Genomic DNA, 23804 nt, shown 5'->3' on the forward strand with positions numbered 1-23804 from the left:
ATAGTAGCAGAAGACGCTTCCTCTCCCGGAACACCTGGTCTTATTCTCCTTATACTTTTTCAAGAGTCTCCATGTAAATCTGTCTTTTGTTCTTATTTTGCCATAGCTTTATTAACTTTGTATTTTGATTATGATAATGTTGAGATGTTGGTATCATTTTAATTCATCAATATGTCAAGTTTCCTGGATTTGTAATATGATGTCAATTTATAAACTGGTTGGGAAATTTATGAAGAGATTTTGACTTATGGTTGATTTTGTGATTCAAATACAATGTACACTAGTTTCTGCCTGGTTGTCAGGAATTCCATAAAGAAAGCATTACTATGTTGCTAAGGAGGTAATTCATAAAGAGAGTGCCGATTTTGACAAAAACATTAAGCTATCAGCGATACTTTTGAAATTGATTTCGAATAATGTTGACATACAGCGACCTTATCCTAACGTTATAAGCCTCGAGCATCATTGACGAGTCTTAGAAAGAAATAAAATGTGTTTATGAAACACTATACCCCCGGTTGCAACAAAGTTCTAAAGTGGAACATTAAAACCGTAATGTGTAAGCTACGTGCTAATTACATGCACACTTTTTGAAACACTTATGTTTTACAGTGCCATAGTTAAGGTCAGTGCTATAATTTTTGAAATGTAGGTCAAACGTCAGTCTAAGTTTTTTAAAAAATGGTACATCCGGAAAGGTCTTGACACAAGGAGCACACATGCCAAATATGAAAGACACACCTCGTACGTTAAAGTTGACAAGTTATCCGAATGGATAAAATTTATCGTTATCTGACACCACTTTGTCTAACTCTAAATATGGACTAAAATTGTTAACTTGTGTAGATGAGATATTGTCTTATCATTATATTTTTAGTGAATTTTTCTACTTTATTGTTGGACTTGCTTAATGAGTGATCGTTCGTTTGTTAATCTTGTTTTCATTTGAGAACGTAACATTACTTACATTTATGTACTTGGATTGACCAGGATATACATAGTTGAGTTTCGTCAACGAAGGAGAAGAAGCATAACCTTTCACAACACCTGGTCTCATTGTACTTTTGTAGAGGAGGGGCAGGGAAGGTGACTCCATATAAACTTAAGATTCTTTTGTTCACTTTTTTGCCTTAGTTTAATCGAATTTGAATTTGAAGTAAAATTTGTCAACATGTCGGTATTGTCGTTGTGGTTTTTTTACAATCCACAGAAAACAGTACAGTCCTTACGTCATAGTTTTATTCATGAATGTGTACCTAGTGGCATGTCTGATCTCAAAAGTTTTCTGCTGGCCCGTTTCATTCTCATCTTAAGGTGTATGCATGAAAAATTATTATTCTTATAATGATTAACATTTACTTAATAGAAGCATTGTTTTCAAGCATACTTAGAACGAAGTTTTAGCAACACGAGCAAAATTTCATGGATACAAGGTGTGGTAGATTTTCCTGTACCTCTTACAAAGATCACCATGTAAATCGGTCCTTTATGTATTTTCCTCGTTTAAATGATTCTTTGATTGTAATTGTTTTGATATATATCTTATCTACATATCAGCACATCATTTTTTCTGTTTTCAAATTCATGTAAAGATATGGCACGTTGATCGACTGAGTACATACACAGAGAGGCATTCCTTAGATACAAATAGCTGTATGTTGATATGGTGTTAAACAATATACAACCAAACCAATCACTAGGTGACTATACTAAGTTATGACAAGATTTCATAAACACGTGATAGAACTGAGCTGCGTGAGGTTGACTTAACATTTGACATATGACATAAATTTATCCTTTAGGGGTTTCCACGTAAATCATTCTTTTGTTCATATTTTGCTCAAGTTCAGATTCTGTTGACATGTCGGTATTTTCTTTCTTGTTTTAGATTTGAAATATATAGCTAATTTGTTTATGGGGTGTGTTATGTGGAAAAAATATTACAAAAATAATAAGAGAGAAATAATCTACTAGAACAAATTAATGACAATAAAGACGTTTTAATGATAAAACAGCAAATAAATAAAATCAGCTGTAAAAAGATTCCTTCATTATATTTTAAATTCAGCAGCATAAAAACATTGTAAAGAATGAGGATAAAAGATACATTTAGATCGCCCAGAATTATCGGGACCTCAAGGCCGTCCAGAAGTAACGGGACCTCAAGGTCTACCAGAATTATCGAGACCACAAGGTCTCCTAGAATTATCGTGACCACAAGGTCTGCCAGAATTATCGGGACCACGAGGTCTCCCAGAATTATCGTGACCACAAGGTCTCTAAGAATTATCGAGACCACAAGTTCTCCCAGAATTATCGTGACCACAAGGTCTACCAGACTTATCGTGACCACAAGGTCTCCCAGAATTATCGAGACCACAAGGTCTCCCAGAATTATCGTGACCTCAAGGTCGCCCAGAATTATCAGGACCTCAAGGCCGTCTAGATATATATGGACCTAAGGTCTCCCAGAATTATCGGGACCTCACGGCCGTCTAGATATATAGGGACTTCGAGGTCACATAGAATTACCGGGAAAATTATTGAAGTCTGCTCAAGGATTTGATTTAACACCTCGTATATATCTTCTTGTCATATTCTCATTAAATCATTGGCTATTTTATAAAGATCATTCACGATACTTAAATAAAAATGAATAAGACACATAAAAAACACTGTCAATTAACCTTGACTGTCTATTTATACAGGGCGGGAGACATTCAGGTCAGGTAAGGAATCCACGTCAGTCACACAGTAACTCGTAGTTGTGAAAAACACATAAATCAGATAGAAATGATATCTTTTATTAGTTGAGGACATGCTGCCAAATGTTTATATGTATACAATTATATGTATGTGATGTGTATAGACTGTTCAAATGACACACAAGTGATTGGCGCCTTATAATACAATAAGATAATTAGAACCAAACAGTGAAATGAGCTGCATCTTGCAGCTGTTTCATCCTCCTCGGACACGCCTTTAATACTACAGGGCCTTTCTGAAACCTGAGAGGCGACGAGGAAAATCCAGAGTGATCGACAGAAATGTCAAAAAAAGATGGGAAAGTGCACCAGCCCTATCATTCATTAAATTTCATAATTATCAAACCTTGACTGTACTTGTTTATGACGTATTTATCCTCGTATTGGTGATCAGGGATGGACTAGTGATCTGTGATGTATCGTATTGGTGATCAGGGATGGGCTATTGATCTGTGATGTATCGTATTGGTGATCAGGGATGGACTATTGATCTGTGATGTATCGTATTGGTGATCAGGGATGGACTATTGATCTGTGATGTATTATCGTATTGGTGATCAGGGATGGACTATTGATCTGTGATGTATTATCGTATTGGTGATCAGAGATGGACTATTGATCTGTGATGTATCGTATTGGTGATCAGGGATGGACTATTGATCTGTGATGTATTATCGTATTGGTGATCAGGGATGGACTATTGATCTGTGATGTATTATCGTATTGGTGATCAGGGATGGACTATTGATCTGTGATGTATTATCGTATTGGTGATCAGGGATGGACTATTGATCTGTGATGTATTATCGTATTGGTGATCAGAGATGGACTATTGATCTGTGATGTATCGTATTGGTGATCAGGGATGGACTATTGATCTGTGATGTATCGTATTGGTGATCAGGGATGAAATAGTGATATGTGATGTATCGTATTGGTGATCAGGGATGGACTATTTATCTGTGATGTACTATCGTATTGGTGATCAGGGATGGACTATTGATCTGTGATGTATCGTATTGGTGATCAGGGATGGGCTATTGATCTGTGATGTATCGTATTGGTGATCAGGGATGGACTATTGATCTGTGATGTATTATCGTATTGGTGATCAGGGATGGACTATTGATCTGTGATGTATTATCGTATTGGTGATCAGGGATGGGCTATTGATCTGTGATATATCGTATTGGTGATCAGGGATGGACTATTGATCTGTGATGTATTATCGTATTGGTGATCAGAGATGGACTATTGATCTGTGATGTATCGTATTGGTGATCAGGGATGGACTATTGATCTGTGATGTATTATCGTATTGGTGATCAGGGATGGACTATTGATCTGTGATGTATCGTATTGGTGATCAGGGATGGACTATTGATCTGTGATGTATTATCGTATTGGTGATCAGGGATGGACTATTGATCTGTGATGTATTATCGTATTGGTGATCAGGGATGGACTATTGATCTGTGATGTATCGTATTGGTGATCAGGGATGGACTATTGATCTGTGATGTATTATCGTATTGGTGATCAGGGATGGACTATTGATCTGTGATGTATCGTATTGGTGATCAGGGATGGACTATTGATCTGTGATGTATTATCGTATTGGTGATCAGGGATGGACTAGTGATCTGTGATGTATCGTATTGGTGATCAGGGATGGACTAGTGATCTGTGATGTATTATCGTATTGGTGATCAGGGATGGACTATTGATCTGTGATGTATCGTATTGGTGATCAGGGATGGACTATTGATCTGTGATGTATTATCGTATTGGTGATCAGGGATCTGTGATGTGATGTATCGTATTGGTGATCAGGGATGGACTAGTGATCTGTGATGTATCGTATTGGTGATCAGGGATGGACTATTGATCTGTGATGTATTATCGTATTGGTGATCAGGGATGGACTATTGATCTGTGATGTATTATCGTATTGGTGATCAGGGATGGACTAGTGATCTGTGATGTATCGTATTGGTGATCAGGGATGGACTATTGATCTGTGATGTATTATCGTATTGGTGATCAGGGATGGACTAGTGATCTGTGATGTATCGTATTGGTGATCAGGGATGGACTAGTGATCTGTGATGTATTATCGTATTGGTGATCAGGGATGGACTATTGATCTGTGATGTATCGTATTGGTGATCAGGGATGGACTATTGATCTGTGATGTATTATCGTATTGGTGATCAGGGATGGACTAGTGATCTGTGATGTATCGTATTGGTGATCAGGGATGGACTAGTGATCTGTGATGTATCGTATTGGTGATCAGGGATGGACTATTGATCTGTGATGTATTATCGTATTGGTGATCAGGGATGGACTATTGATCTGTGATGTATTATCGTATTGGTGATCAGAGATGGGCTATTGATCTGTGATGTATCGTATTGGTGATCAGGGATGGACTATTGATCTGTGATGTATCGTATTGGTGATCAGGGATGGACTATTGATCTGTGATGTATTATCGTATTGGTGATCAGGGATGGACTAGTGATCTGTGATGTATTATCGTATTGGTGATCAGGGATGGACTATTGATCTGTGATGTATCGTATTGGTGATCAGGGATGGACTATTGATCTGTGATGTATTATCGTATTGGTGATCAGGGATGGACTATTGATCTGTGATGTATTATCGTATTGGTGATCAGGGATGGACTATTGATCTGTGATGTATCGTATTGGTGATCAGGGATGGACTATTGATCTGTGATGTATCGTATTGGTGATCAGGGATGGACTATTGATCTGTGATGTACTATCGTATTGATGATCAGGGATGGACTATTGATCTGTGATGTATCGTATTGGTGATCAGGGATGGACTATTGGTCTCTAAAGCCTGTATCCTGAGTCAGATTCTGATAAATATGATAATTCTAGAAATAAGTATATTTCCCTAAAAGAGGACAGTGATTTGTCAGCAGAAAAAGAAAACTAAGACATACAATACATAATTAAACAATTTAATAATTAAACATCGTGGTCTGAAGATTGTTCATTCTCAATATGTAAAGTAACTATTGGTATTCTCAAACTTTCAAAACTTACATGAGATATGATGTAATTTGCTTAAAAGTTCCTGTATGAGATATGTTGATCACCTAGGCATCAATAATACTACAGAGGTGATTATAATGTAAAGTATAACAGACTTAACAAAGATACACACACGTGTAATGATGAATTAGTTAACGTTTTACTGTGTAAACAGAATCTATCATAAACCACGACAGAGAGGCCATACCTGGACTGTAATAAAACAAGTTTTCCATGTTATCATGATACGATAGAAAACGGAAAGTAACGGACAGCAGACATAGTATACGGACAGCAGTCATAGTATACGGACAGTAGACATACTATACGGACATCAGACATAGCATACGGACAGCAGTCATAGTGTACGGACAGCAGACATAGTGTACGGCCAGCAGACATAGCATACGGACAGCAGACATAGTACACGGACAGCAGACATAGTATACGGACATCAGACATAGTGTACGGACAGCACACATAGTATGCAGACATAGTGTACGGACAGAAGACATAGTATACGGACAGCAGTCATAGTATACGGACAGCAGACATAGTATACGGACAGCACACATAGCGTACGGACAGCAGTCATAGTATACGGACAGCAGACATAGTATACGGACAGCAGACATAGTATGTACCATTAATGCTATACAATGTTTTTTTATAATTCGAGAACGAAAAAGAAAATCTTCGCCATTTTGTAAGTTACATAATGATTATTAGGATATAGTTGCAACGCGAGTCATCTTTCATAATCAAATTATTGTCTTTATTCAGCATCATTTTGATAGTGAAGCCGTTTTCTAGAATGATTATCACACTCGAAAATGTCGAGAAGCGGTGAGATCGGTCAGAAGAGAATGCTGGCTATATAACTTCCTCTGGTAGGTTGGTTGGATTTGGTCGGTCGGGCTGGTTTGGTTGGTTGGTCGGTCGGCCGGTAGGCTGGTCGGGTTGGTCGGGCTAGTTGGGCTGGTTGGTCGGTCGGGCTGGTTGGGCTGGTTGGGTTGGTTGGTTGGGTTGGTTGGTTGGTTGGTCGGTAGGCTGGTCGGGTTGGTCGGTCGGGCTGGTTGGGTTGATTGGGTTGGTTGGTTGGTTGGTCGGTAGGCTGGTCGGGTTGGTCGGTCGGGCTGGTTGGGTTGATTGGTAACAGGTTTTCAGTCTCCTTGACTCTTCCTATTACAAGGCGTTGTCTCACATACACACGCAAGTGACTTCCGACTTGATATCATTCCGTATCGTGTGTGCGGTCAGTGTGTTAAAAACAGTACCGAGCCTCACACTTTTCTAGTGCTGCTATCGTTTCTTCTAACGAACACAACTGACATAATAATCTGCCACCAACTGACCATTCTGAAAGAAATAGAACAAATCCGGCTATGATATATACAAGATGAAACTGAATCAGTAAACGTTATTGCCAATTAATTCAATGGTAAGTCGACTACAAAGGATATTGATCTCAACACCATGTGGTCTTTATATCAAACATATTATCATAATTAAGATGCACCTTGAATACTATTTACATTTTAAAATTCAACACAATTATAAAACTAGATGAGTCATTACCGTGTGAGTCTGTATTTTTCCATTCTTTATCCGGATCTCTGATGGGTGTAGTCAATGTTTTGCAATTCAAATGAATGAAGTCAAATTTACCTGTCAAAAAAGAAATGACATATATCAATGTCTTGAATCACTGTGGTTTGAGGTTACTTGACGTCCTTTTTACATCATCAAACATTGAAAAAAATGACAACATATATTGAATTGTGGAAATAGTGGTCGTCCCTATCTACATTGTAACAGTGTAATTTCGGGTTAACAATATTCTATTCAGTGATACAACAACATTTCACATACAAGCATTATATTAGGTATGGGGGAAATGGTGATGATTTTCATTTTCCGTACTCTCCTTCTAGATATCAATATGTAATGTCTTATAATCACTAGCTAGTCCTAAGGACGAAATAATGTGATATATTTTAAATGGTACCGTAGAGCAATTTGATTGGTCAGCCTTATCACATTTCCCACGGTTTTTAATATTACTACGCGTCGTAGTACTACTACACGCTTCGTAGTAAAGATGGACGACACAATGTTGTTTCCAGTGTGCGCATCCCTTAGAATTAATGACAGTTAATGAGTATGCTAGACACTGAAATACCAAAGTTTACAATAACTCGCCTCAAAGACCACACAAACTTCGTCGAATCATAGTGTCAGATTCAGACAGCGAGTGAATTTTAACAGTTGTAATATCGCGCCATATGACGTCACAAATTGGGTCACACTTTTCAAAGTGCAGATATATTAAATATCTTTTCAACATATCTATTGTGGTGATGTAATCAATTCTAGAGTAATGTGCAATTCATTTAAAAAAAATATCGAACACAATTTTCTCAAGCCACCTGCAGAGCAGGCACTACTTTGGAATGGCGGACGCATACCCTTTTGTGTGCAGTGAGCGTCAACAAATACAGCTGTTTGTTCGATGTTTAGACAGAAATCGTAATATCTTACTTATGTGAGTTAAATTATCTTATTATAAATCTAATATCTTAAATTAGATTTCATTTCAAATGAGATTTTATGAAACTGGTCTCGAAGTTTCGAAGTTTTCATTTTTGCTCTCTGAAGGCTCCAACAAAAGAAAACTTCTATAAACATTTCATGAAGAACTCATATGAAATGTAAACTAAATTAAGATCCTATATATACAAAACCGAGACCAAATACAATATCGTAACAGAATACATTGCAAAAGAACGTTTTGAGGTTACTCTTAAAATTCAAGTGTACCGTGCACGTAACACTGTTATGTGTCCCACATCTATATATATAAACCTTTATAGCGGTAAATGTATCACCTCAAACATTTATATAATACAGATTTATAAGCGTTTAATGTCAAAAATGTACTTGTATACAGTGTTACGCCAATTTTTTCTACATGGCCAATAAAGGTGCACCTTTAATTTGGTACTAACGTTGGGTCAACTGTAGTAAGTTTAAAACCGATAATATTGATGATTAAAAACGTGGATACTATTTCGCTTTACACAAGTTAAGGTAAGATCTGCGTTGTCTCGATATTTGTGTGATGATACAATGGAATTTTCAGAGGTCCAGTAAAAATTGTTTTGTTTCATAACACAAATCGAGCGATGGAGATAATATGTCGAGCGCTCGAGATACTAAGTCGAGGGCTGGAGATGATACGTCGAGCGCCGGAGAAAATAAGTCGAGCGCTCGAGATACTAAGTCGAGGGCTGGAGATGATATGTCGAGCGCCGGAGATAATAAGTCGAGTGCTCGAGATACTAAGTCGAGGGCTGGAGATGATATGTCGAACACTTGAGATAATTAATATAAAAATGACATTGTACACGTCCTAAATGTACCAGCGTACGATTGGACCACAGTTTTATCCAGTTCCGATCAAAATCCTATCAAGCAATGAATTAAAAATTAGTCGTGATAACCTTTGATACAGATAATAAATATTGTGACAAAGTCATATGACCAACTTCTACTGTACTTACAAATCACATAACGAAGCAAAGAGCCGTTGTCGTCGTCATCGTCCTCGTTGACAAAGGTTCGGATCCATTGTTGTAACGGAAACATCAGACGCATCATAACCTGTTGTTCCTCTGTCAGGTAATTTTGTCCATTTCTTCCATCACCCGAAACATCCGATATAACATGTCTTTTAGCATAACTTTGTTCACTGTGAAGATGTCGACCAGTCACTATTGCTAATAAGGTATTTAAAATCGTAATATTCAATATAATTGTCATTTCTCTAGCCCATAACATAGTGCAGAATAGAGGTAGTGTTAATGTGTAACTGAAGTCGAGCTTGCAGTATGTTCCATGTAAGATGTTCACTCCAAACTTCCAGAGTCAAGAATGGACAAATACAACAGCAAACTTCTTTTTAATCGATAAATTATATAATAAAAGTACAACTTCTAAATAAATTATCATTGATAAACATTCTAAATCATGTCCAATGGCATGCGGTAAAATACCCAAATAGTTATGTAAAATATGTAAAACAGGATCGTAAATTTATTAATTATCCAGTTACGTCACATTCAAACACACCCATACGGCTTTGCTGTCACAGTGTAATATTAAAGATGCTTTGCGGAAGTGAGGAACACATGAATGTGTATAAAACACACTTAGCAATATCCGGCCTGATTATTATACAAATATTACATATTTCAAATAATGATGTTAATAATTGTCATGTTATAAATATATAGATTTAGATCGAAATAAAAAAAATATATTATAAGTAGTATATTTCATGTCGACAACTTTAAACGTGCTTATTTTTGTGACATTAATTTTTAACATAAAATCAATAGTGAGTAAATAAGTTCGATGGTGAATTCGCGCATGCGCCGTATTAACGTCGTACAAAAACCCCAATTAGCATGATAATAGATTCAATGAAGCCTTTTATACAAACATTCATGTTGGGGAAAATAAATGGATTTCTTGGTGATTTTTTCTCCAATACATCAGATGGAATTTCAAAAATTAAACAGAAATTGTTTCATAATTTCAGAATGTAAATATATTTATTTCATATTAGTCTTAAATTCTACAACATCAAACTTGCGATCGCGGATTAGCTACCTTCGTTGAGATGGTTCTATGTATAGATGGTTCTATTTTTGTGGGTTTTCTTGCCTTTGTCTGCACTAACACAGACAATTCCTACATTGTTATATTAACATCCTGGTCTGTCTAGGTCTCATGTATTTGACACCATGCTTACACAACAGCTGCATTCCGTATATGTTAACCGGGAGTAATACGTACACGAACCCAACTTAACCTTGATAGCTGCCAAATTATTGCTCATTTTAATGGAAATATATTCAAGAAATACGGAATGCGAGAATTATTATTGTTATTAGCTGTTTATTTTTAATGTGCTTCTCAAGCGTAACGACTTAACATTACCAGGAAACGGAATAATATCCTGTTCTGCATTACCTTTACATGTATAATGAGCGTCACGGCTGAGTGATTTTACTATATGATTGTAATAAGGGAATTCCTATATTTGTCATTGCAGGATCATGCTTGTCATATTAAAGTTAAGATGTACCTTAGATATATCTTATTTATCATTATTTCTGATATATAGAAATACAGCTTTATTTACGGCAGACATGTGCAGGAAATAAAACTGTGTGGCGTGAAAATTTATAGAATTTAGCAATTATTTTTAGTCACCAATTATAAATCAGAAGCAATATAAATACATGACTACATTAAACTGAATATGTCTGTTTAATGTCAGTGCAGACTACTTTTTATTGACACTTACAATAGGGACTTATGTTTATGTAGAGACAGCATCTGATCATTTATTGTATTTTCTGTCATCCATTTAAATGTAAAGAATTAAGAAAAGGATAAGTTTAGGATCAGATGCAGTATTTATTGAGCCAAAAATAATTAAACTGCATCATACTGTCATTTTAGAGATTTTTCAGGCATGTTTTATAAAACCAAGGAAGCAACCAAGAAAAATCCAACCGGATCGAAGGAAATGTCAAAATCTAGATTGCTACTAGCCCCAAAATTCAATGTATTTAATAACTCTTCCACATGTCTGATAATTGTGGAAGAGCATCAAGTAAGTATGTATATTCTCATCTGACTGCTGTTGGAAAGAAGTTAAAAGTGACTTGTAGGTTACGACAAACCTTACGGACAAAAAGTCTATCAGCAATGTCTATCACCTGCAACCTCAAGGACTGCACAAAAGGTAGCACATTTTAATACAAATTAAGAATTAGAAAGCATCATGCAGCTGCTTCGTTTTTCAAACACTCATCAGAGATTCTTTGAAACTTATGAGGCGGTTGTGGAAAATAAAACAGTCAAATGCAAGATGGGGAAGTGGACTTGAATAAATTCTATAACTGCCACATGACTGATAATTTCAACAGAACGCCAAGAGCATGTGTATGTTCTGTATGTAACATTTCGAATGAATGAAAATGGGGCATGCATTTTACGGCAGACCTCGGGGACTAAAAGTCCATCTTTAGTGTTTACCACATGCACAACTCAAGGATTGTACAAAATACACAAGTAAACAGCATCTTTCCATCAAATTTAGAATTTGATACAACAGAGCAAAATAAGTAATAAAACAGCATCACGGAGCCTATCAATAATAAGGATGCAGACCCTCTCTGTTTATATTGGAATTCTAAACTCACAAGAATCCATATAAACAACGTTTTATTGATGGCTCGTCTAGCGGTTCAACCAAGCCTTTGTCAGAACTACTTACTACCATTCATATAACTAGCAAGTCTGGGTTACAGTCTTAATGTTATAGTGTTTACTCTAGATGTGGAATTAATAGAATGTGGATTTAGAAAAACTCCAAACAGCTTTGGACCAATCTTTAAAACCTTCTTCTAGGAATCCTTTCCTCTATAAAACATTTGATTTTTCCATCCTGTTCACCACCATACCCCATCCTAAACTGAAGGAACGCCTTCGTTCTCTTGTTATGAGAGCTTGCTTTAAGAAAGGTGAACGGCGGTATAAAGATATTGCTGTGAACTATACTGAAGCGTACTGAATGAAAATATGCGGAGGACGAAATCATAAAAATGATAGAGTTTCTGGTTGATAAAATCTTCGTTGAGTTTGATGGTAAGATTTCCCAACAGACAATTGACATACCTATGGGAACATACGTCCATTGTATATACCCACCAGAATTGGAAATCAGAGACACGACAGGCTCTTCTACAACAGTTGCTTATCTCGATGTTTTCTTACAACGAAACCAACATTTACACCTTTCTATCCAGCTGTATAATGAACAATTTCCCGATTTTGAATTTTCCATTTCTGGATAGCAATAGTCCTGCATTGCCAACTTGTAGTATTACATGTCACAGTTGAATCGATAATCAAGGCCCTGTTCCCATTTTCACGATTTTTGTGCAAGACGTCGTCAACTGACAGATAAACTCGTAACACAGAATTTCAAAAAATGCAGATTGATGAAACATATGGGGAAGTTTTATGGTCTTCATAGTGATACCACTGAAAAATATTTTAATTTTTTGTGTGATATGAAGCTGCACGTGTTTGGTGCTCGTTAGTTTGCCTGTTGGTTCCGTTTTTGTATACCTTGTCCTCGTTTGAGAACGCGACATTACTTAGTTGGATCGACCAAGGTTTACATGGCGGGTATCGCCGATTGTAACGTAACTCTGAGCGGGATTGTTGACATTCACACGAGAAGACAGACTACAGTATTCACAAGATTTATTTACAGTTTTCCTACAATAATATTTCCGGACATTTATTTACAAACATGATCCTCACATTGTTAGTCATATCACCACATACGCATTTCACTCTCTTGCATACATAATTACATACTCATAAATGACTACCAAACTACAACAATACTAAGTAACCTAAAAGTCACTGTCAGGCCACCGTAGAGTACTCCACAACGTCGCTGTCGTCCGACGTCAACCAATTGTTCCAGATATAAGTAACTGTCACAGCCAAGCAATATTCCCAGAATCCTTGAGTACACCTGGTCGTAAGAACATAGACCACACATCCAAAGCCAAGTAACAGGTATCAACAGATCATCACAATCGACCCCAGAGAAGACATCATGTGGAACTGTGTTCCCACGTCGGCGATGACGTTCCCAGGACGCTGACGCCATACATCTCTATACAAATAATTGACGTTGTCGATTCATATCACGAGACAAATGGATACATCATATACCATACAGTATATCCAACCCTTCCATATTACTAAGGGTGAAGTTCAAGGCACATATACGCTGGGTATTTGGTACTGACCAATACTCGACCCCGCCTCAGGGCTTCCATACACACAACGAGTGGGTTTTCAGTGTCAGCTATCGCTACGGTGTTGGCCCAACAAGCTACAACAATATAGGAATTGTAATTTACCCTTATTGTATAATAAACTATTTTAATATTACTTATTATTACCAACCACACATTAAATACATATACAACTCTAGTGAAATTCGTTAACATACACGCGTTTAATAAACAAAGAACTGCACGAGCGCCAGTAGTACCCGGTCACCCATAACAATAGCGGTGGCATTTAACGACCCTTTCAAACTCAAAATCTCATTCAAACAGACAAAAACCTATCCAAATACTAGTGATAAGGTTATGGGGTGATATTTGGATGAATCACATTAAAAATACTCACCCCAATCTGTATTTTAGGCGTCGTAGTGAGCCACGTCTTTCCACCCGCTAAGCGTGCTTATTTACCTGTATTATTCTCACCTGTCGCACCTGCGCACGTACGCCCCGTACAGCTCGACGGGTAAGAAAAGGCGCGCTAATTTGAAACTCTAGGGCTAACATTATATATATACTTCTCTTTAATACTTGATTCACCACTGATCGTATGTTATATAATACTTCTCTCTGTTTGTACTGATTTACCACTGATAACGTATGTTATATAATAATACTTCGTATGTTATATAATGTGTTCTCTTACTGATTTACCACTGATAACGTATGTTATAATTCTTTCCTGTTAGTACTGATTTACCATATGTTATATAATACTTCTCTCTGTTAGTACTGATTTACCATGTTATGTTATATAATACTTCTCTCTGTTACTACTGATTTACCACTGATAACGTATGTTATATAATACTTCTCTGTTAGTACTGATTTACCACTGATAACGTATGTTATATAATACTTCTCTACTGATTTACCACTGATAACGTATGTTATATAATTACCACTGATAACGTATGTTATATAATACTTCTCTGTTAGTACTGATTTACCACTGATAACGTATGTTATATAATACTTCTCTCTGTTAGTACTGATTTACCACTGATAACGTATGTTATATAATACTTCTCTCTGTTAGTACTGATTTACCACTGATAACGTATGTTATATAATACTTCTCTCTGTTAGTACTGATTTACCACTGATAACGTATGTTATATAATACTTCTCTGTTAGTACTGTTAGTACTGATTTACCACTGATCGTATGTTATATAATACTCTCTCTGTTAGTACTGATTTACCACTGATAACGTATGCTATATAATACTTCTATATTAGTACTGATTTACCACTGATAACGTATGTTATATAATACTTCTCTGTTAGTACTGATTTACCACTGATAACGTATGACTCTCTCTGTTAGTACTGATTTACCACTGATAACGTATGTTATATAATACTTCTCTGTTAGTACTGATTTACCACTGATAACGTATGTTATATAATACTTCTCTGTTAGTACTGATTTACCACTGATAACGTATGTTATATAATACTTCTCTCTGTTAGTACTGATTTACAACTGATAACCACTGATAACGTATGTTATATAATACTTCTCTGTTACTACTGATTTACCACTGATAACGTATGTTATATAATACTTCTCTCTGTTACTACTGATTTACCACTGATAACGTATGTTATATAATACTTCTCTCTGTTACTACTGATTTACCACTGATAATGTATGTTATATAATACTTCTCTCTGTTTGTACTGATTTACCACTGATAACGTATGTTATATAATACTTCTCTCTGATTTTAGTACTGATTTACTGATAACGTATGTTATATAATACTGTTTCTCTCTGTTATATTAGTACTGATTTACCACTGATAACGTATGTTATATAATACTTCTCTGTTAGTACTGATTTACCACTGATAACGTATGTTATATAATACTTCTCTCTACCACTGATAACTGTTAGTACTGATTTACCACTGATAACGTATGTTATATAATACTTCTCTCTGTTAGTACTGATTTACCACTGATAACGTATGTTATATAATACTTCTCTGTTAGTACTGATTTACCACTGATAACGTATGTTATATAATACTTCTCTCTGTTAGTACTGATTTACCACTGATATTGCATGTTATATAATACTTCTCTCTGTTAGTACTGATTTACCACTGATAACGTATGTTATATAATACTTCTCTCTGTTACTACTGATTTACCACTGATAACGTATGTTATATAATACTTACCACTCTATGTTATATAATCTGTTAGTACTGATTTACCACTGATAACGTATGTTATATAATACTTCTCTACTGATTTACCACTGATCTCTCTGATTTACCACTGATACGTATGTTATATAATACCACTGATTTACCACTGATAACGTATGTTATATAATACTTCTCTGTTAGTACTGATTTACCACTGATAACGTATGTTATATAATACTTCTCTGTTAGTACTGATTTACCACTGATAACGTATGTTATATAATACTTCTCTCTGTTAGTACTGATTTACCACTGATAACGTATGTTATATAATACGTATGTTATATCTCTCTGTTAGTACTGATTTACCACTGATAACGTATGTTATATAATACTTCTCTGTTAGTACTGATTTACCACTGATAACGTATGTTATATAATACTTCTCTGTTAGTACTGATTTACCACTGATAACGTATGTTATATAATACTTCTCTCTGTTTGTACTGATTTACCACTGATAACGTATGTTATATAATACTTCTCTCTGTTAGTACTGATTTACCACTGATAACGTATGTTATATAATACTTCTCTGTTAGTACTGATTTACCACTGATAACGTATGTTATATAATACTTCTCTCTGTTAGTACTGATTTACCACTGATAACGCATGTGATATATAATACTACTGATTTCTCTCTATAATACTTCTCTCTGTTTAGTACTGATTTACCACTGATAACGTATGTTATATACTTCTCTTCTCTCGTATGATTTACCACTGATAACGTATGTTATATAATACTTCTCTCTGTTAGTACTGATTTACCACTGATAACGTATGTTATATAATACTTCTCTCTGTTAGTACTGATTTACCACTGATAACGTATGTTATATAATACTTCTCTCTGTTAGTACTGATTTACCACTGATAACGTATGTTATATAATACTTCTCTGTTAGTACTGATTTACCACTGATAACGTATGTTATATAATACTTCTCTCTGTTAGTACTGATTTACCACTGATAACGTATGTTATATAATACTTCTCTCTCTCTGTTAGTACTGATTTACCACTGATAACGTATGTTATATATACTTCTCTCTCTGATTTACCACTGATAACTGTTATATAATACTGATAACGTATGTTATATAATACTTCTCTCTGTTAGTACTGATTTACCACTGATAACGTATGTTATATGATACTTCTCTGTTAGTACTGATTGACCACTGATAACGTATGTTATATAATACTTCTCTCTGTTAGTACAGATTTACCACTGATAACGTATGTTATATAATACTTCTCTCTGTTAGTACAGATTTACCACTGATAACGTATGTTATATAATACTTCTCTGTTAGTACTGATTTACCACTGATAACGTATGTTATATAATACTTCGCTGTTAGTACTGATTTACCACTGATAACATATGTTATATAATACTTCTCTTTGTTAGTACTGATTTACCACTGATAACGTATGTTATATAATACTTCTCTGTTAGTACTGATTTACAACTGATAACGTAGGTTATATAATAATTATCTGTTAGTACTGATTTACCACTGATTTATTGATATTTCTCTGTACATACTAGTTGTATATATTTATGTCTATTTGTGCATTCAATTGTTTAAAAATATTTTATTACGAAGTAAACTTTTGAAGAATGATGAAGATTTTTTAAGGAGATAGGAACTGCCGGATGGGTCCAACACATTGTTCAGTCGATCGTGAGCATAATCGGCGACAACATTTCTTTTTCGCCGCAATGATCGGAATCCGAAAACAACTGGAGCAAAGCATGTCAGAGAGTAAGATGATGATCTTTGTCTTCAGTTTATTACCTTTAAAATAAATAAATAGCGACATTTAGAGGGGGATGCATCGGACTATCACGAAAATTGTCTCGGCACAAAACGTCATACAAACTAAGAAAAATGTTTCAACATCGTGAACAAAAAAACTCAAAATATCAAGATGAAAAACTATATAAATCAGGAATATCTTATATGAAAACGTTTCCAAGAAGCAGGTAGAAACAAGGCGGACTTTCAAAATGGAAGATAGCAATATTATATATCGATATTGGTAAATATACGGGCAAACGGAAACGAATTTGGTTAAAGATGAAGTTAATTACTGCCACTTTTAGTAATATCCATTCTGGGTTACAGTCTAATTGTCATATTGTTTGCTAAAGAACTAAAATTACCAGCATGTGGATTCTAAAGGATCCCATATATTTTTTACCAATCTTCAACACTCTCTTCTAAAAAGTCTTCTATTAAAAATCGGATATTTTTTTCTCTCCGTTCACCATAAACTTATAGAAAACCTTTGTTCTCTTGTTATAAAATGTTTCTTTTCTAAAAAAAAAAAAAAAGGTCAAAATATGATTGATTTTCTGGTTGACAACATATTCGTTGAATATGGTGGAAAGATCTACCAACAGACTATTGGCATACTCTTGAAAACTAATTGTGCCTCTCCTGTTGGCGGACTTGTTTTTGTTTTCGTACGAGGCTAAATTTATCGGGGAATTTATCAGATAACTTGATGACGTCTGGTCCTGGTCTTGGTCAATCCAAATAAGCTGTGTCCTGAATTAAGAGTGTGTAACCGTGGAAAATACTAGTCAGAATATATCACTCGGCTAAAGAGAATTTCTATTTAGCTTCAGACTTGTATACCAGAGGTCCCGTGTTCGAATCCGAGTGGAGACATTCAGATAAATGACCTCTGTTACATGAATTGAATTTATTATTTATAGAAAATATATTTATGTAAGATGTAGTCTGAATGTTGTTTATTATCAATATTAATATGTTTTCTACATTTCAATATCTATCAACTAAGACATTTATGTCCAACATGAGATCTCTTGCATGTTCAGCACGTGATCACCTCCTTCGCCTTTACTCATTGGTCAGTGTTCGGTGGCTGTAATAGGGCTGACCAGTAGGTGTATGGCTCCATCTGGGGCACGCATCAATGCGTGAGAACCATTTCTGTTGTGTCCTCATTGATTACTTCCATTATTAGCCGACAATCAACCAATGAGGGACGACCCACAAAAGGGCACTCGCGTGAGAGTGCGCGTGTCTATTCAGTTCTGTCAAAAGTTTTGGAGGGAGTCTAATCAAGTTTTGAAACGCCTGTGAAAATTGATATCGAGAGTTAGTGTGGAGAATTTAGTAAATCTCACCCCCACCCCTTTGTGCTCCTACCCCAAAGTAATATGTTTGTTATTTGATGTTTATATTCTTTAGATATGTTTATATGAAGCTTTTGTCATTGCTTTAAATTTTGTTGCACTGAATGCCAGGATTTCCCGAATTTTCCAGCTCCCTTCGGGTTTTATATTTGGTTTTTAACCGTGGGCGTGCCGATTATTACATCCATCTCTACTGCTCTTCAGTATTAAAAAATTAATATTGGCCAAAGATTAACGATAGTTTTATGTCAAGAAATGTAAATATGTATCCGCATTAAAATTCGTATGTCATTAATAAATGACAATTTCAAAAACAATTCTACTACACTATGTTATTTTTATTGTCACTAGTTTTAATGAAGGAGAGTAGCTAACATGCTACAGGCTCTGAACAGCGTCATGCTGACATAAATACAGGGTCTATTTAAACCTGATGGTATTAATGAGGAAATGAACATATGTCTCGTCCAAGCGGTGTTTTCTCCTGGCTAACAACATACCTTCACCTGCAGAACCCTGAAATTGGGACCCAGTTCCTGGTTTCGCATGGCGTTGTTGTTCTACACTGCTGGTTACTCCCACTTCAGTGCCTGAAAAGAACACCAGCCACAAACACGCCACAGCCGCATACATTTGTGAGTTGTATATAAAACGGATGCCAGAACAATCATCGGAATACAGGTACGCCCGTTTACCTCTATCTGTCCGTCCCTTTGTGGCTATCATGTTACAGGATTATATAGATACGTGATGTGATTAGAAGTGCTCTATCATCTTTATTAGAAGTGCTTCGTTATGTCTTAGCAAACAATGATAATGCCGTTGGCGAAAAATCATCACAAATCCCGGATGCATTGTGATAACTTTCAAAATCGTAAATAGAAAAAAATACACGATGATTAAGTTGATATAAAAACGTTCAAGAAAGGACATCGTCTTTTCGTAATGCAGAGTTATCTGCTCTTGTGATTGTTAAAACATTAGTTTGCACACTAATTTTACATTGTTTTCTCATAACTTTACTCTCAATAAAAATGACGTTACTATCACAAGAGCGGATAAATCTGAATTACAAAAACTAGAAATTAATAAATTTAAACATAATTATAATTGTCTTACGTTCTATTGTCACTAACGTGTATGCATTTTATACTGACAAATACTTTGATAATGTTAAAGTGTTGTTACATTCATATTGGAGATTTAATGGTTGAAAATAGTAAACCAAAAGGAAAGGTAACTCTACTTTGCATGCAATAAATAAATTATTCCCTTTATAGACTCTAATTTATCATGTAAGAATTAAGTAATTTATCACTTTAACAAAAACTATGATGCAGTTTATAGATGTTGGGGTCTATTTTAAAATGAAACACCAGTAGTGACAGGTACGACTTTTTTGCGAAGTAAAGAGTATTGCAGAGTCATCGCATAGAACTCGTAAAATATGAATAATTCAAGATGATATGGTGTTCATTTCATGTTTTAATAATTGGGCCCACCTCCAGTAAGTTTGAAGGCTGATTTTGATGTTTTCTTATGTGTTGTTCAAGAACGCCTTAAATATGCACAATTGGAGACGAAAGCAGTGATGTCGATGGCACTCGGTCTGTTGCGGGAAAGTTCGGTTAGCGCAGCTGGTGTGCGTTATTACAACGTGAAAGTAACTGCTGATAAACAGACCTGGCTCATTGTATTTTTGTAATATTTAATTTCTGAACCATCCTTTTCCTCTCTTTTAGAAAAAAAAACAACAAGAAGAAAATATCAACATGTGAACATAATCGTAATTCAATAAAACTAGGACAAAATAGGAAAACAATGTAAGGTTTACACTACGACCAAAGCTGGCCATAGTTGTATGGCTTCAACCATTGTGGTTTGTCATCTGTATAGGTTTAAGGAAGACTGACAATAAATAGCGGTTCAGTATTAAAAGTTCTGTATAACTATGGCAGCATATTATCAAAAGAATACAAGGAAAATAAGACCATGTGTTCCGGAAAGGAAAGCGTCTTCCAGGAAGGGTGGTATTGACTGTGTATCTGGATTGATATCCATATATTTTTAAAATGCACAGATATAACGTCGCTGTTTACGTGCCATGCCCATTTCTATAATAAATTAAGATTCGATATCATTTTCATAACTCAAAAGCATTAAAATTGATATCGTGTCCATTGCTTGATTGCACTCAACTTGATAGCATGCCCATTGCTTAAACACATTAAAACTCTATATCATGTCCATAGCTTAAACACATTGAAACTCTATATCAAGACCATTGCTGAAAGACAAACTTCTCTGGTGTTTGACTATATGAATGAATTACAACATAGTATCTTGGACTTTGTAATTGTAGACATTTATGTATGACTGTACTTGTAAGCTAGGGGTGGGGGTTAGGGGGTGCTTTATAAGAAAATATGTTTGTGGACTACATTTTTGACGGCGTAGTTCATTGTAATTCAGTTAATAGCGTCAAAAATTTTAACGTTTTATGGTTGTTAAGGTACTTCTCTTTAGTCTGACTCAAATCTTTGGTAGACTTCAATTAAATTCTGTATGAATTTCCGTAATCAATCACGGATTTCTGAATTGTGAATTCCAGCCCTGATACTTATGAACCGAAAACAACAAATATTTCCACTTGGTTCGTGTTGTTGAAAAAATTATTATGTACATGAAAACTGCATAAAACAAAGCATAGTGACCCCTCTTTTCTATAATGAACAGAATCCCCTTTAAAAAAAGTTTAAATACTTAACTTGGTAAACTAAGGAAATGTATGTGATTTTTCAAAATTCACTTTTTCTTTTGTTTTAGAGCGTTAAGCGTGTTAACTCACATTGAAATGTAACATTTTCACATTTTTTAATAAAGAACGTCTAATGATTAGGAAAAATATGAATATGTAAAAATAAATTATTTTCTGTTACACACATATTCTGACACTTTTATAGGAAAAAGAGCAGCAACATTTTGATTTCTTTTCTTTTTTAATTACTATCTTAGATCGGATATTTAGAAAAATCATAGCCAGAACATAAGTTTTAATACAGGATTTATTTTTATCAGAGCACATCCTAAAATACATTAAAACTCGACGTAATGTCCTTTGATATTATATATTCAAACTCACTATTGCTATAATACATTAACATTCGATCTGAATCCGTTGCTTAAATATATTAAAATCATGTATCATGCCCGTTGCTTCAACGTAATGAAACTTGAAATCATGTCCATAACCTTTACCAACCGTCGGGGGTTTGTCTGTCACTTGTCGACTTCTGGTATGGAAATCTTGATATTTGGAACAAATTCTTGAATATCGAATCGCATGAGACATGAAAGGGCTTAATATAAGTTGGCCAACTTGTGCCCAATCCCAATGTATATATTGATACAAAAAAATTTGTTTAAATAAAAAATGAGACATGTGAATCAACAATCTGGTTGCGGACGCGGAGATGTTGCAACCTATCAATGGAAAATTCATAACTAGCAAGTTAAAATCAAGTTTATCATACGGCAAGTCGGAAAGGTGTTCTTGTTGATTTCGAGATACAAAAATATCACAGTCAGCAGCTGATTTTGAAGAGTCTTTCAGTCTCTCACCGACAACTCGACGAAGATTTTATCAACGAGAAATTCATTCGCGATTTCGTTTTCCGGATATTTCTGCTTGGGTTTGAACATATCTGGTTCCACATAAATATATTGGTATCACAATTCACGTTTCTTTGAAAAGAAGATCCTCTTAAGAAGAGAACGAATGCGCTCCTTTAATTTAGAATGAGCTGAAATGGTTTAAAGTAGAAAAATTGAAACGTTCTCACAGAAGATATGATTAAAAGAGGATTTTCTAAATTGGTCTAAGGTTCTTTAGATGTCTGTTAAATACAGGCCATTGATCCACTAAAATCGTGTCATGACTGAATAAAGTTTACTTCCTAATTGGGATATACTGTACCTAATTCCAGATTTATATTGAAATGTGTTTTTCACGTGTGTCTTTTGTCAAGTTTGTAACTGAAAAATTATGGATTTCGAGAAAATATTTCAGTATCTCTGTACTGGAAACATTATGGAATGTTAACTTCGACAAATTCCAGAACAAAAATATTACAGTTGTTTACACATCCACCCTCTTGTTAGCCAATTCAACATCCAAGATTTGTCCTTTTGTTGAAGAACTGCGGTCATCTGTTGAAAGACTTGCGCTATTCATGCCAGTTTCCTATGGTCACCGGGAACGCGTTCAGCTGAATCCACTAATAATTTCCGTTACACGTTCGATGGGAGTTTTTGTTGAACATGCACAGGTATCGTATCGTCACGGACTGGTCCACAGTGAGAAAACTGAAACTACAATCCAGATGGGACTGTGTAGACATTATTTTCATCATTATTAAGTTTCTTCGTTATTCTTTATGTATTTTTCGATACCAACACCTCAACGGGTTAAGCTGCATCCACTTGTAGTTTTCGCTAAATGGACGGAGGGAGTTGTGCTAAACATGTAAATCTATATGTCACAGACAGGGTCACTGTACGAAAACCAAAACTACAAGTCCAAATGGGACTGTGTGAATAGTATTGACATCATA

This window comes from Ylistrum balloti, unplaced genomic scaffold (genome assembly GCF_031769215.1).
Source record: "Ylistrum balloti isolate Yb309-2 unplaced genomic scaffold, AGI_CSIRO_Ybal_v1 Utg369656, whole genome shotgun sequence".
In the NCBI taxonomy this organism is placed as follows: Eukaryota; Metazoa; Mollusca; class Bivalvia; order Pectinida; family Pectinidae; genus Ylistrum; species Ylistrum balloti.